Source organism: Nycticebus coucang, chromosome X, assembly GCF_027406575.1.
Source record: "Nycticebus coucang isolate mNycCou1 chromosome X, mNycCou1.pri, whole genome shotgun sequence".
In the NCBI taxonomy this organism is placed as follows: Eukaryota; Metazoa; Chordata; class Mammalia; order Primates; family Lorisidae; genus Nycticebus; species Nycticebus coucang.
This window is the reverse complement of record NC_069804.1, coordinates 62,420,567-62,435,689: the sequence shown is the minus strand read 5'-3', so window position 1 is coordinate 62,435,689 and position 15,123 is coordinate 62,420,567.

Here is a 15,123-nt window from a genome sequence, read left to right as displayed (position 1 = left end):
ATTGTGCCTTTTAGGTGGGAGTTCACCCGCCATCTTCTTCCTCTCCTCTCCTTCCTTCCCCCATCTTGAAATGAATTTTTTCTCTTGTGTGGACATGTAGATCATCTGCTGGCTTCATATTACTAATAAGTACTTTGGATACTTGCTTTTCCATTCTCATGGTACTTTACTAAGAAGAATGTTCTTCAACTCCATCCAGGTTAACACTAAAGATGTAAAGTTGCCATCACTTTTTATGGCTGAATAGTATTCCATGTACTCATATACCACAGTTTGTTAATCCATTCATGGGTTATGGACACTTGGGTTGTTGTCATATCTGGAAAATTGGGAATTGAACTGTGATAAACAATCTAGTGCAAATGCCCTTATGATAAAATTATTTTTTTTCCTTTTTGGTAGATGCCTAGTTGGAATTGTGGGATCAAATGGAAGGTCTAATTTGAGTTCTTTGAGGATTCTCAAATCTTTGAGTATTCAATTTGAGTTCTTTGGATTCTTGCCAAAGAGGCCAGGCCCTACAGAATACATGTTCTGTGATTTCATTTAGCAAGTATCCAATGTCTGGCAAAACTGATTATTGAATTCAGAACAGTAATCACTGTGAAGGGAGCACAGTTATCAGGCCTGATGCAGGTATAGTAAACGTTCTGCATCTTAACGTAGGTGGTACTGATTTTGTGCATAGGTAAAAATCTATTGAGTTGCCATTTTATGTACTTTTCTGTACTTGTACCTCCATAAGTAAATAACCAGGACTGAGTTTCAGTCAACACAATAAGAGGTTTCTAAAATTAAATGTCTATATTATGATGTAACTTGAGCAAACTAGATTAAGTGCAAGGGATTAGGCCTACTTAGCAGGATTTGTGGTAGTTATTTTAGATCTCCAACAATTTGATATTCCTTCATATGCAGATTAGTAAATACAACATAGCAGATTTGATTTATAGTTACATTACTTATCATGTGTGCAATTCTGAAAAGTTGCCCAGCTTCTATTTACAACCAAAAATGTCACCTACCATACTAGATTGTTGAACAAATTAAAGAGGATATCGTGTGGGGGGCAGAATCTAAGAACTAAATACATTTTGTGTTTTATCATTATAATAATTATTATCTCTACGCCTGTAATCCCAGCACTCTGGAAACGGAGGCAAGAGAATCCCTTGATCTCAGGAGTTCCAGACCAGCCTGACTAAGAGTAAGACCCCATCTCTACTAAAAATAGAAAAACTAGCTTGGCATGGTAGCAGGTACCTGTACATCCAGCTACTCAGGAGGCTGATTGTAGGAGGATTGCTTGAGCCCAGGAGTTTGAGGTTGCTGTGAGCTAAGATGACGTCATAGCACTCTAGCATGGGCAACACAGTGAGACTCTAAATCAAATTAAATAGTTATTATTATGGTCAGCACCTGTGGCTCAAAGGAGTAGGGCACCGGCCCCATATGCCAGAGGTGGCGGGTTCAAACCCAGCCCCGGACAAAAACTGCATAAAAAAGTTATTATTATTTCTCTTCCACAGATCTCTGGTAAACTTGACTATGCTTTTATAGACAATTTGTGCAACCATAAAGGGTTATCATTAACTGTAGCGTTATATCATTTTCAGCATATACACAATTTTAATCACTCTGATTGAGGTCCTTTTAAGACCAGGAAAGTGCCCCGGCCCGCGGAGAATTCAACGGGGACCTGGGAAACAAAGGGGTCAGTCAAATGAGGGGACAAGAGACACGAAAGAATGAGAGCAAGTCAAGAGTCTGATCAAGCTCCGTCGAGTTTATTTTTCAGCTGGACTTATAAGCACACAAACGAGGAAGTAACTAAGGGCTATTCCTAACAGGGCGGGGAGGGGGCTAGTTCCTGGAAAACTACTAGGAGAAGGACCCTAAGGCGGGGGGTGCATTTTTGAGGAGATATGCAAGGGGAAAGTACCGTTGCTGTTTACGGTTGAATTCCTGAGAATAGTTTGCTCGTAAAATCAAGATAACAAGGGGTATTCTTGTGAGATGTTTTGGCTCCCGGCATCTCCTCCCTTTTAGTTTTTTAAATTGTTGGGGTCTGTCAGTTGTTGGTGTAGAAGAGAGGGCATTAACCTTTTGGGGGGAAGTATTGACCTGATTCCTCCCGAGGGCATAATGACCGCATGATAAGTTTGAGCGTCTTTTGGGGAGGAGAGGAGAAATTTTTACGACGCTAACCTCTATGCATATCAGGTTTGCTTCTAAGGGACTCAGAGAGGCTGTTTATGCCTTCCCTCTGCAGTGTCTTTATTGCACCCCGTAAAAAGGTACCCAGGTTGTACTCACATATGATGGTGAGTCAACGTGCATAGCTCTGAGTGCTTACGCGGTTCCCGGAGGAATATCTTCGTTGGCAAGGCCCCGGTCTGTAAGGTCGAGTCTATGATAATGGACTTGAATGGGTTCTGATGCCAGGGAGTCAATCTGTGATTTGATAAAATTCATGATTTTGTTAAGAATAATGGGTCCAAGGGTGATTATTAATAGCAAGAATAAGGGGACCTGCAAGGGGTATGAGTAAGGAGTACATGGAGGATTTCCATCACTCGTTTGCCTCAGAAGAAAATTTTTGTTTTTGTAAATCTAAGCTAAGCTTATGAAGTTTGTCAATCTGTGTTTTCATCAGTCGAGTTTTCAGTTAAATAAAAGCGCCAAGCGAAGGGCTTGGTAACTGCTGGAACAGGTTGGCCCAGTGCCGGGAGGCAGAAGATCAGGAGATAAGGCAGCATCATGGATGGAAGTCTGTGGTTCTGGAAGGGAAAGGAGAAAGATAATCTCAGGGAGGTTTTTCTCCCTGGATTTTAGAATTGCTATCAATTTGTTTTACTAATCTTTCAGGCAGCCATCTGGCTGCATTTTCTTTCATATTTGGACTGCACATAATTAGTCTTAGTTGGGCCAGGATGTCTCTGCCCCAGAGATTGACTGGGAGGCCAGGCACAACATAAGGTTGGACAGTACCAGTGTTGCCTTCCTTGTCTGTCCATTTGAGGATTTCAGCACTCTGTTGGGGGTTGGAGGTTTGGCCAATACCCCGGAGATGGGTTAGGGAAGTAGTGAGGGGCCAGGAAGGGGGCCAGTATTTACTGGCGATTACTGTGGCATCTGCCCCAGTGTCAAGTAATCCTTCAAAAGTTTTGCCGTTTAATTGTAGCTTAAGGAGGGGTTTTTCTTGTGTGATTTGTCTGACCCAATAAGCGTCAGAGGAACCGAGGTTATGAGTACCCCGGGTTTTTAGAGAATAAGGATGGTTGGAGGGTAAGAGGGGAAGTAATATTAGCTGAGCTATTCTTTGGCCTGGGTGAATGGTTATAGGGCCGAGGGAGGCGGAAGCAAGTATTTTAATTTCTCCGGCGTAATCATTATCAATGATGCGGGGGGAATAGTGAGGCCTTGCAGGGTGGTACTGGCATGGCCAAGAAGAAGTCTGAAAGTGTTGGGGGGCAAGGGGCCATAAATCCCAGTAGGGAGGATTTGGATGCCCATTTCAGGTGTTAGTATTGCGCTGGTGGAGGAACAGAGGTCCAGTCCTGCACTGCCGGCAGTTGCTTGGGAGAGGGAGAGGAGGCTTGGACTTGAGGGGGCGGGTTTTGGGGGACAAACCTGATAGCCCCAGATTTAGAGTTTTTATTTTGGAAGGTTTGTTAAATATCAAAGGCCTAAAACATTTGTTTAAAGAAAATTACCAGCCAAAAGATTTTAAAGGAAATACATAGTCAACTGGATCACATGTAAATTCTTTCACAGAGTCTCTTTTATGAACTTCATTTAACCTGCACAGACCATCTACAAACATTCTAAACTTTCTTTAACTTTTGCCCTGCCTTTCACTTTCTTACACAACCATTCTGTTTCAGGACAAAATTTATCATACAAGATTCTTTCTTTACACAATGCCATTCTCCTGTCTAATTTCTCTTACTCTTAAAAACTCACTTTCCACAAAACAGGATCCCAGTTTACCATGAAGTCACCCATTCACTCAGCCAAACTGATAACTAGAAGGTTTAAAAGGTAAGAATCTTACCCTAAGACAAAGATTCAGTTTCCCCAACAATTTAAACAACCAAATTATTACATTTTACAAATGAGAGGCATTTATGAGATGTAACATTGATACAGGATTTTCCCACTCAGGGCTGGACAGGGAACCCCCGTTTTTCAGGCTCAGGCATAGGAACAGAAACAGAAGGGCAGGCTGAGGGCGGTCTGGAGTGTTCTTTAAGCGCCTTCTCCCCTTCTTTAACAACCTCTTGGACATCAGGCCATTGGTTGTAAGTTTTTAAAATATCATAGATCCAGTTCCAGTAGGAAAATGCCTGAACGGGGATTTTTTCGGGGCCGAATGTTCTATAATAATCTTTTAGACAATCACCGACTCTAGTCCATCTCAGAACATCAATAGTGCCTTCTTGGGGGAACCAAGGACAGATATCACCAATAAAAACAAAAAATTTATAGAGATCCTTTTTCTTTACCCGAATTCCTCGTGTCTTGAGGGACTCCTTGAGTCCCTGAATAAACAAGTTATGTTTACTTAACGTTTGTCCCATAAACTCGTTGCTTTTTCTTACCTTGACGGATCAGACTCGCAGGTGGGCAGTTCTGCGGCGATCTCAGTGCGGATCTTCACTCACGTCCTTCTTGTGGCGCGGCGATCACAGTGCGGATTTTCACTCACAACCTTGGTGTTGCGGCAATCCAATGATAAGGGTACCCTTACTGTCAGCAACGTTCGATGACACCCCCGTACCCTTGCCCCACGTCGGGCGCCAATTGCCCCGGCCCGCGGGGAATTCAACGGGGACCTGGGAAACAAAGGGGTCAGTCGAATGAGGGGACAAGAGACACGAAAGAATGAGAGCAAGTCAAGAGTCTGATCAAGCTCCGTCGAGTTTATTTTTCAGCTGGACTTATAAGCACACAAACGAGGAAGTAACTAAGGGCTATTCCTAACAGGGCGGGGAGGGGGCTAGTTTCTGGAAAATTACTAGGAGAAGGACCCTAAGGCGGGGGGTGCATTTTTGAGGAGATATGCAAGGGGAAAGTACCGTTGCTGTTTACGGTTGAATTCCTGAGAATAGTTTGCTCGTAAAATCAAGATAACAAGGGGTATTCTTGTGAGATGTTTTGGCTCCCGGCAGGAAAGCAAATAGAAGTGAAAAGGAAAAGGTGAGGCAACCTTAAATGGATAAGGGAGGAAGAGTCAGAATAAAGATATTTGCAACATATCTTTGAAAGCAGAAAACAAAGCTGATGAACAATATCCTAATTATTAACATAGTATTTCAATGTCTGCAGACAAGGGGCCTGGTCACCACAATGGGGTAATGCCACCATACAACCTCATATGTTATAGAAGAGGGTAGAAAAATAGCCATTCAGCTGGTACCAAGATGGCGCCAAACTTGTCCAGAGGAGTCATCCCCTCAGAGTTGTGAAGTCACCAACAGACATTTGAGTACCTGATGAAAGAGGAGAAAATGGCTCTGTGTGCATAATGTGTATGTCATAGCAAAATTAATTATAGTCATATTTTTGCAAATTGCAGGAGAATCTGAATATTGCTAGTGATTATCAGATAATAAATGAAAATAAATAGTACTGTACCTACTAATTTAAGATGTGTAAGATGTTTTTGTATCTAACTACTGTGCCTTTTCATTGGCTTTCATAAAGAGAAAAAATGATTCATATTTTCATTTAAGACCCTACAGCACTGTCTTCCAGCACACTTAAACCTATAGTTAAACGTCTGTGGCACACTTCAAATTATGTTGATTTAAAAAAAGTAAAAAAAAAAAAAAAAGAATATATTTAATGTGTTTTGAACTTCTCCTTCAAAAATAATTTAATTAATGATCTTTAAAATTTTTCACATCACACAGGTTGAAAACCACTGCCCTAGGCTTTTAACCTAGGATACGATGTATTGAGTTTTTCTAAATGAGAGTTCTCCTATGGTGTAATTATTTTAGAATGGTGATCAAGAAATGGGACATAATACTTTAGCAAAGCCCCATTTTGAGCCAATACCTGCAATTCTAAGATTTTTAAGTCCACTTAAAGGTCTACAGACTGTTTTAAATTCCTGATTATTTGTGTTGAAATAATGGAGCTTTTTCTCCTTTTCTTTACTGATAGGTAAAACTTAATTTTTTCCTAAGCAAAACTGATTTTTAAGGCCAAAATCTCTAAGAAGGATATTTGCCGGCCTCCAGAGACAGAAACATTTTAAAGAAACACTTTCTTCTCCATTTATGGTAAATTGTGTAAGTAGTGATGTTTTCACCACAGACAGGTGAAAGTGGGATGAGTATATTCTTTCAAATTTCCACTTGTGCCTGGAATTCTGACCCCTTCATATGCTAATTTTAGCTGTTAGGACCATAGCCAGTTGGAATTGACCTCTTTGGTAAATAAGGGCAAATTAGAGGGTAGAAAGATATAGAAGACATTTGACATGGATCCTGAAATAATACAAAAGCAAAGAAACCTAAGAGACCAGTTTCTTGGGCAGGAATGTGAGGGACTTTGATGTTGTCCAGGATGGCATGGCTGAAATGAATACAGTGACTGTTCTGGACCAGGGAATGGGCTGAACCCACAGCTGTGACAACAGGAGCCCTGTGACCCATGACTACATCTTGGCTAAATTGCAGGTCTTGAATCTAATCATATTGTTAAAAAGAAGCATTGAGCCCATGAAAGAAGGGCATGTCCAGACAAAGAGATACAGCAATTCATCAAAGCCAAACTATAACCTCAGGCCCACAGACGCAGGTCACCCCGCCCGTTCTTTGTTCCAGCCAGAGCCATCACCTGGTGATGCAGGGATGAGCAGGGCCTGGCAGTTTGTCTAGGAGTCACAATGTGGTGGGTTTAAGAGGCCTGTCTGTTAAATAAAAGGCCACCTTACTATATCTTGTCATTTCCGTCCCTTGGGTGCTGCTTTGTGAACCTCCACCAGCCTGGGGATTTCTACTTTTTTTTCTATTTTTCTAACAAGAGAAATGATTAACCAGTATTCCTTACATGTTGAGCAATATCACACACTGAAAATCATATCAGGCTGAAAATAAAAATGTATTCTCCAAGGAAGTAGGCCCTATGTCCACTTTGTAAATTCTCTTCTATGTCAGTGTCCCAGAAGGTCCCTATAACTCAACAGGAACAGCTTCTGGAAAGTGAGATCGGGAGAAGCTGGCAGGAAGAGACTATCATCTGTACCTTTTGGTCATAGGTTTATTTTCCACATGTGAGTAGTTCCATATACAAGGCCAAAGCCTAGTAATTATAATGTCTTACATTTATATAATACTTGGCAGCTTCAAGAATCTTTTTTTGTGTGTCAATTGTCCCCCTTGCGACCGAATTGCATGAGGTTGCATTATTAACTCTGTCCCACGCATGGCAAATTGAAATTAAAGAGCTTTAGAGATTTGCTAAGAGTGAATCCTACAAAACAGACTAAAATGCCAGCTTCTAACACTCTGCCAATACCCCATCAATGACACCACCTTACTTTCAGGGAAGAGGAAGAGGGGAAATGAGAAAAGAAAGTCAAATTATTTCCTTCCAAGGAATGTATTCAAAAATCATAGATTTAGCAGAGTGTTATCAATCAAACAGCCAAGGTGGTAGCCCAAGGGTTGTCTGATTTGCGAGTTAATGCAAATTATTTGAGTTATTAGCCAATAAAAGATTTCTTCCCTTCACATTTAATTCCCTAAACATAAATAACAATATAAATTTGATGGGGTACAGTGGCTCACACCTCTAATCACAGTACTCTGGGAGGCTGAGATAGGTGGATTCCTCGAGCTCAGGAATTCAAGACCAGCCTGAGCAAGAGCGAGACCCCATCTCTACTAAAAACAGAAAAACTAGCCAGGAGTGTTGGCAGGCCCCTGTGGTCCTAGCTACTTAGGAGGCTGAAACAGAAGGACCACTTGAGCCCAAGAGCCTGAGGTTGCTGAGCGCTATGATGCAACAGCACTCTATCCAGTGTGACAGAGTGAAACTTCATCTTAAAAAAAAGGGGTGGCCACAGGGGCCTACTTTCACACCCAGCCATGGTGTCATAGCTCACAGCAACCTCAAACTCTTGGGCTCAAGTGATCCTCCTGCTTCAGCTTCCTGAGTAGCTGAGACTAAAGGTACCTGCCACAATGCATGGCTGGTTTTCTATTTTTAGTAGAGACGGAGTCGCGTTCTTGGTCAGGTTGGTCTTGAACTCCTGAGGTCAGTCGATTTTCCTGCCTGGGCCTTCCAGAGTGCTGGGATTACAGGCATGAGCCATTGTGCCCAGTCTTGATATGCAAATTTTTAAAAATAAGACTGGCCAAAAAAAAAAAAAAATCCCCTCAAAATAGTGATGTGTCTACTAAAGAAAGCTAGAACACTCTGCTGGTGACCTCAGTCAGGAAGCAGAAGGAAAAGGTTACATCTGTCTGAACAAAAGACTATGGTAAGCACAAAAACAAAATTGTGATAAAACCAAGACCAGTGGAAGAGACATCTCTAGGCCAGAGCTGAGCACGTGGAGAGGCCTCAGTGTTCCCAAGCGTGCCTGACACACACCTTCCACGTGCCCAGGGAGGCACTCTCAAGTCTGTGTTGAAGCAGGGGTGCAAATCCTTCTAGACAGCTCTCCAAGAATGTGGCTTTTATAATCGTCACTAGGTTGGTTTTATGTAATATGGAAGATTTCATTATGTGCTGGCCCTTAAAGAACTTGTAATTCAGAACAAAGAACCCAAGCCTTTGGTGGCCATCTGACTCCAAATTCACCACTTACTGTCCAGAGTAGAGTCAGAAAGCAGGGAGTGAGTTATGTCTCCATAGAAAATAAACATTCAGCAAGGTATGTCTGCTTTATTTTTTTTTAATTCTGAACTATACAGTTAATATGATTCTTGGTTACATTTTTTTTTTTTTTGGCTTCTCCAGTGTTACTGTGCAAAGAGGGTCTGGCCTCCTGCCAGTGTCAGCCAATATGTAAAGAAAGGGCTAGGATCACCCAACGTTGTCAGAAGGCCCAGATTCTTGTGAACAGGGAGAGTAGCCTCTCCAAGACTGTTCTGTTCTTCCATTTCCAAAATCACAGTTCTATACATAAAATTAAAAACAAGAACCATACTAACCCTTATCTTAAACAACAGTAATTAACCCTTACCTTAAATAAGAGTATTCACCATAACCTATGACCCATAATAAACACGAATTTTTGGTTTTATTGAGACAGAGTCTCACTCTGTCACCCAAAGCAGAATGCCATGGCATCATAGCTCACAGCAACCTGAAACTCTTGGGCTCCAGCAATTCTCTTGTCTCAGCCTCCCAAGTAGCTGGGACCTAACATCACATCTAGCTAGTTTTTCTATTTTAGTAGAGACAGGGTCTTGCTCTTGCTCAGGCTCGTCTTGAACTCCTGAACTCAAGCCATCCACCCCTCCCAGCTTCCTAGACTGCTGGGATTACAGGTATGAGCCACTGCACCCAGACCAATAAAGTGTAATTGTCATAATCCACGACTCATATAACAACAGGCAAATGCAAAAATTAATCTCCTAAATTAATTGCCCTAAAGTACTCAAGATACACACTTTCAGGCTAAAGCTGAAATTACAAAATAAGGATGGAAGTCAGGAGGTGACGGTCAGGGAGGACCCAAGCTTGTGTCATCTCAGCCCCAGCCTGACACACTCCTTATTCTCACTACTTGTGCTCTCAGCAGGATCCAGTCACAGCTTTCAGTGACAAAAGCTTTAGGTGATCACAGTGGTCAGGGGAGATATCAGGACAGGAGGGGTGGGGAGAGGTGTGGTAGGTGGGGCCCAGCTCTGTTGAGGCACCTGCTATTCCTTTGATTCATGAGTTATTTCTACTCAAAACTGCCTGTCTTGCTGTTAAGATGGACTGAGAAGGCTACCTCATGAAAAAAATTCTGTTTCTGGGCAGCGCCTGTGGCTCAAGGAGTAGGGCGCCGGTCCCATATGCCGGAGGTGGCGGGTTCAAACCCAGCCCCGGCCAAAAACCACACAAAAAAAAGAAAATTCTGTTTCTTTTTTTTTAATTAATTTTAAATCATAGCTGTGTACATTAATGCGATCATGGGGCACCATACATTGGTTTTATAAACAGTTTGACACATTTTCATCACACTGGTTAATATAGCCTTCCTGGCATTTTCTTAGTTATTGTGTTCTTCTGATAAACTGACTGGGCTCCCTCCACAGTGAATGCCCCAAAGGCCACTGGTCTGACCACCTTCTCACACACCTGTATAAGGCGTCTAACTCTACAGGCGAGAGCCGGCTCCCAGGCTACAGCTCACATGGTCTTAGTTTGGACCTGTCTCTCTCCCCTCCTTCACTCTGCTCTGCACTTATGGATCCAGCCCCTGCCAGCTCTGGTTCCAGGGCTCAGCTGGCTTCTGGCAGGTGCAGCAAGTGGAAGCCCAGGCAGAAGACTGCAGCACAGAAGGGAGGGGGGACAGCTGCATTCCTCGTCCTCTCTTGACCTCTGGCAGCATGCCCACAGTCAAAGGAGTTAAAAGTTTAAAAGTCTGCATCTCCTTCCAGATTGGCTGGGAATCTTCTTTAACATATAAATACTCCGTATATTTGCATTTGTTTCAGTAAAGCCTTTAAGACTTGACCCTTGGAGATTTGACATCCAAAAAAAAAAACAATCACCATGAAATTCCAAGTCCCTGAGCCCATTGAGATTGGGCAAGGGAGGGAACAAAAAACAGCTCCAGTCTCAGGTCACCTTCCTGAGGGCACTGAGACTGATCCTCAAAATGTCCCAGACCTGTGGCTCAGCAGCTAGGGTGCCAGCTGCATACACTGGAGCTGGTGGGTTCGAACCCAGCCTGGGCCTGCCAAACAACAACTACAATCAAAAAATAGCCGGGCGTTGTGGTGGGTGCCTGTAGTCCCACCTACTTGGGAGGCTGAGGCAAGAGAATCACTTAAGCCCATGACACTCTACCCAGGGTGACATAGTGAGACTCCGTCTCAAAAAAAAAAAAAAAATTGTCCCAGTCCCACGTGTATTCTGTCCTGCAGGTAACATCCAGAAAGAACAAATCTCTGAGAGGCAGGGCTTGGGTGTGGTGTTTAACAAGCCCTAGATGATCCTCAGAGCACAAAAATATGAGAGTGACTTTAGTCTCACTAGAGCCGCGACAAAGCTTGGTAGACAAACATGCAGGGTGGGATTTGTTTTTCTTCCCCCTTTTCGTGTCCTCACTCCTACCTAACATCAACCAGGCTTGGAAACACGAAAAAAAGGTACATGTTTCTTGATACAAGGACTAAATACATACAGGCACCTTTTCATTCACTTGTACGTGAGAAAGGACAGGGAATAAAAAGAAATATCACATGATGTCTCAAAATGAAGGACGTAACGTTTGGAATATTCATAAACACAAGACAGGCTTCAGAATCACATCCATATTTAGTCATTCCTTAGAGATCACTGGGGAAATAAACTCTTCCTTCCTTCCTAGGACTCCTTTTAGGAAACAGTAGAGGAAGCTTCCTCTTATTTTTCCTTTTGTCTTTCATAACTCTGAATCAAATGAAACAGTTCTCTACTTGTAGGAGACAATTAACTTTTAAGGCTTTCTCCTTTCTACTGAGATAATAAATACAGCTACCTGTAACTACCATGCTTTGACAGTGGGTGGGACCACAGCCTATGTTCTGGTACAAACAAAACTGGCTTCTGGAAATGGCGTGGCTATTAATATTTAAAGCCAACCCACTGAGTCAAAGGCAACCTAGACAGAGTTTAAAGCTCTTTTCAAGTCCATCCTGCTGACATATCTACATTTCAGGTGGAAACCAAGTCCTCATTGCTACTGGAGTCTTAATATTTCTTAGATTATAAAAAGACTTTCATCCAATGCATAACTTGACTTGGGGGTGAATTCTGATTCTGCCACAAAATTGTGGTGCAAAACACTTAAACTTTCCTGGATCTCCATTTTCTCATCTTTAAGATAAAATCCTAAAATTTCAGAATACTTCCCACTTCAAAACATGTCATACCACTCAACAGAGAGGCAGACTCCTGCTGTGAATTATAGTCCATCTTGTACGTTTTTTGCAGTTTGTAAAATGTGAATGCTAGCTGACACAACCACCCTTGTGTCACTGACTACAGAACAACGTCAGGTTACTCTAAGTGTATCCTAAATGTTACATTAAGGAACACCTATCCCCATGGCGTGAAGTCTGGTATCAGAGGGAAAAAGAAGACCAGCCCTGGGGACTACTGCCATCCCCAGTGGCTACCTGATTAGTAAAGAAGGTTGAGGGCTCCTAAGAATTATCATCTGCTTGGGGAGCCGGGTCGTGGCAGCTCTGACACACCTATCTCCTAACAGTTCAGCCTGAATTGCCTACAGAATAGAGAGAGAGAGTGGTGACCCAGGCCTGCCCAGCTTTTCAGGGTGTACTCTGAGGGGCTGGATTCTCACCTGCTGCTGAGAATACCAGCACCTGGGCTCAGAAACCAAACTGCGGCCTAGGGCAGCCCCTAGCGGATGACTCTGGAATTGCTTTACTACTACCTTTCTTATCCATCAACTCTCTCATCAATGGCATATAGAACCTTGTGTTTCAATCCATTATCATCCTTTCATGTAGGTTTAGAAATGCCAGTTTGGTGCTCTATTTTTGTGTAAAGTTAACAACATTTGAATGAATGTCTCTTTTCTTAGACTTCTTTTCCAGATAGTGTTGCACATGATGGAGGCCGGAGTGAAAGAGAAGGGGACCAAGGAGCCAGTGTGATTTAATCCCGAAATATTGCAAGGGTGTTGGTGCTGGTTTGTGCAGGGAATAGCTTTAATTTTTATTTTATTTGAACTTGGGTTTCATCACTTTAGGAACAAATTAGTCAAAGACAGCCAACTAATGTTTATGCTTATTTCTTAGATAAATACATACAAAAAATTAATTACATTTCAACAACCACACAGACAACAATAAGAAGGCGATCACAGCCTTGGTTTATGCAACCTTGGCTTACTTCCCCATTAGATATTTTATTAAGAGAATCAAAAAGTAAGAAGATTCCGTTCTGCCATGTAAACTTAAAGCCATCTAGTCAATGAGAAATTGAAAACCACAAAGCTTGAGAAGAAAAACGAATGCTTTGGAGCATAAATTTTTCCATTAAATTATGCCAATAAACTTAGGACCTTGAAAGTTACTACCTTCAGAATGATGCCCCATGAATATATCAATGTACACAGCTATGATTTAATAAAATAAATAAATAAATAAAAAGAAAGTTACTACCTTCAGATATATTTTAAAAGGAAAGAAATGCATTTTGCTGCCTTTGTACCAGGACTAGAAGTTGAATGAATAGATTAGTAAGATTTTGTTTTAATCCCATTCAGATAAATGGATTAATTTCTTACTTTCTTATTAATTTAATATCAATCAGTTTGAATTGAATGTAAATTAATGTAGGAGGGAACCGTTCCAATTTAAAAAAATAACAACCATAGGCTGAGCCCTAGTTATATCCCCTAAGCTTTTTTTGAAAGCTTTTTTTTAAATACCTGTTTTTCCACTGGTGGAGTAAGAACATTAAAGATTAATTAAAGGTCATTATATTAAATCACAATACGAACAATTTCCAAGATTTACAAACCACAGGAAGTTGCTGAGCTGAAATTATTCTATCTCATACTAGTTTGGGATAATAGGGGAGCATGTATAATTTAGGATTGGATTAAGAGAAGCATCCCACATTTCCACAGGCATAGCAGAGCTACAAATTAACAGGAACCACAGGATGAAATAAAGGGAATTTATTATGGGCACACTATTGTTCTCTTCCATTTCTTTCTCCTCTTCTTCTCCAGACACTATTTTTTTCTCCGTCTTCACCCACTGAATAAAAACAAGTCACTTCTAGGATTTAGTAGATAGAGCATGGATTGGTGATCAGGACTTAAGGATCACAAGACAATTTTTACCAGTAAGTAACAATGTCATCATCCAGGTATTTAATTTCTTTTGTAGATGACAGCAGTTGAAATGATTTCTCAATACTCCATGATTCTAAATTTAAAAGACACTTTTGCTCAATTTTATCATAAAGAGGTGCAAAATAGGAGAGCAAAGGGGAATAGAAATTGAGGCTGAAAATTAAATTTGCAACGTAATCCTATTATTACCTTCAAAAATTCTTAAGTCTGTTGTTGGCTGTATACAACTGATCCGTGTAGGCCCTCCTGGGATTTTCTTATCTGTAATAGAAATATTTTGATTCCACTGTGACCTGTCTCTTTTAGCTATTAGATGGTAATAATTCAGGAAAAGTCACAAAATCACATCATGGGAACAGGTTTGTTCAACAGCCACATATACAGCAACCTCTCCGTGACGTGGCCCAGGGTGCATCCCCCTTGGCAGCTGAGGGATGACTTAATTCCTAAATTGTTATTTTCCATCCAAATATCACATTCCTCCCACCTTCCATCATCCCTCACTCCCACTTCTGTCAACTTATGCCACGGTCAGCACCCTAAGCCGCCTGCTCACACCTTTTCAGCACATGCATGTGGGCCATGTTACTCATTCTGCACTCAAATCCCCGTTCTTCTCCTTCAGGTGACCTGACCTAACAGACCTGCCCTTATCACCTTTTATATGTTCCAATCCTCTTACCCCCCCAAACTGATCCCCTCAATAAAGGCTTACACAGAAGTTGTACAGACAGCCAAACATGCCAGGAGCAGACATTTAATACACCCACTAACTGACACTTTAGTAAGGACACCCTAGGAGTGAGTTTTCAAGAAAGAATAATTTGAACAGAGGAAGCCGTGGAAATTCATCAATGGAAATGTTCCAATTTTGGGAACATGGTAGAAGTGACATCCTGGGAGAGATGGAATTTCCAGAACTGCTGATTAAGGTTCAGTGTTCTTAGTCGTGAGGGGATTGCATATCTTCTCATTTCATCAGTATCTACAGTATTTGAAATGCCAGTGATCTCACTGAAATACTTCCTTATCATCATGTCCAAAGCAACTTTGAAGATGAATCTGCTCTG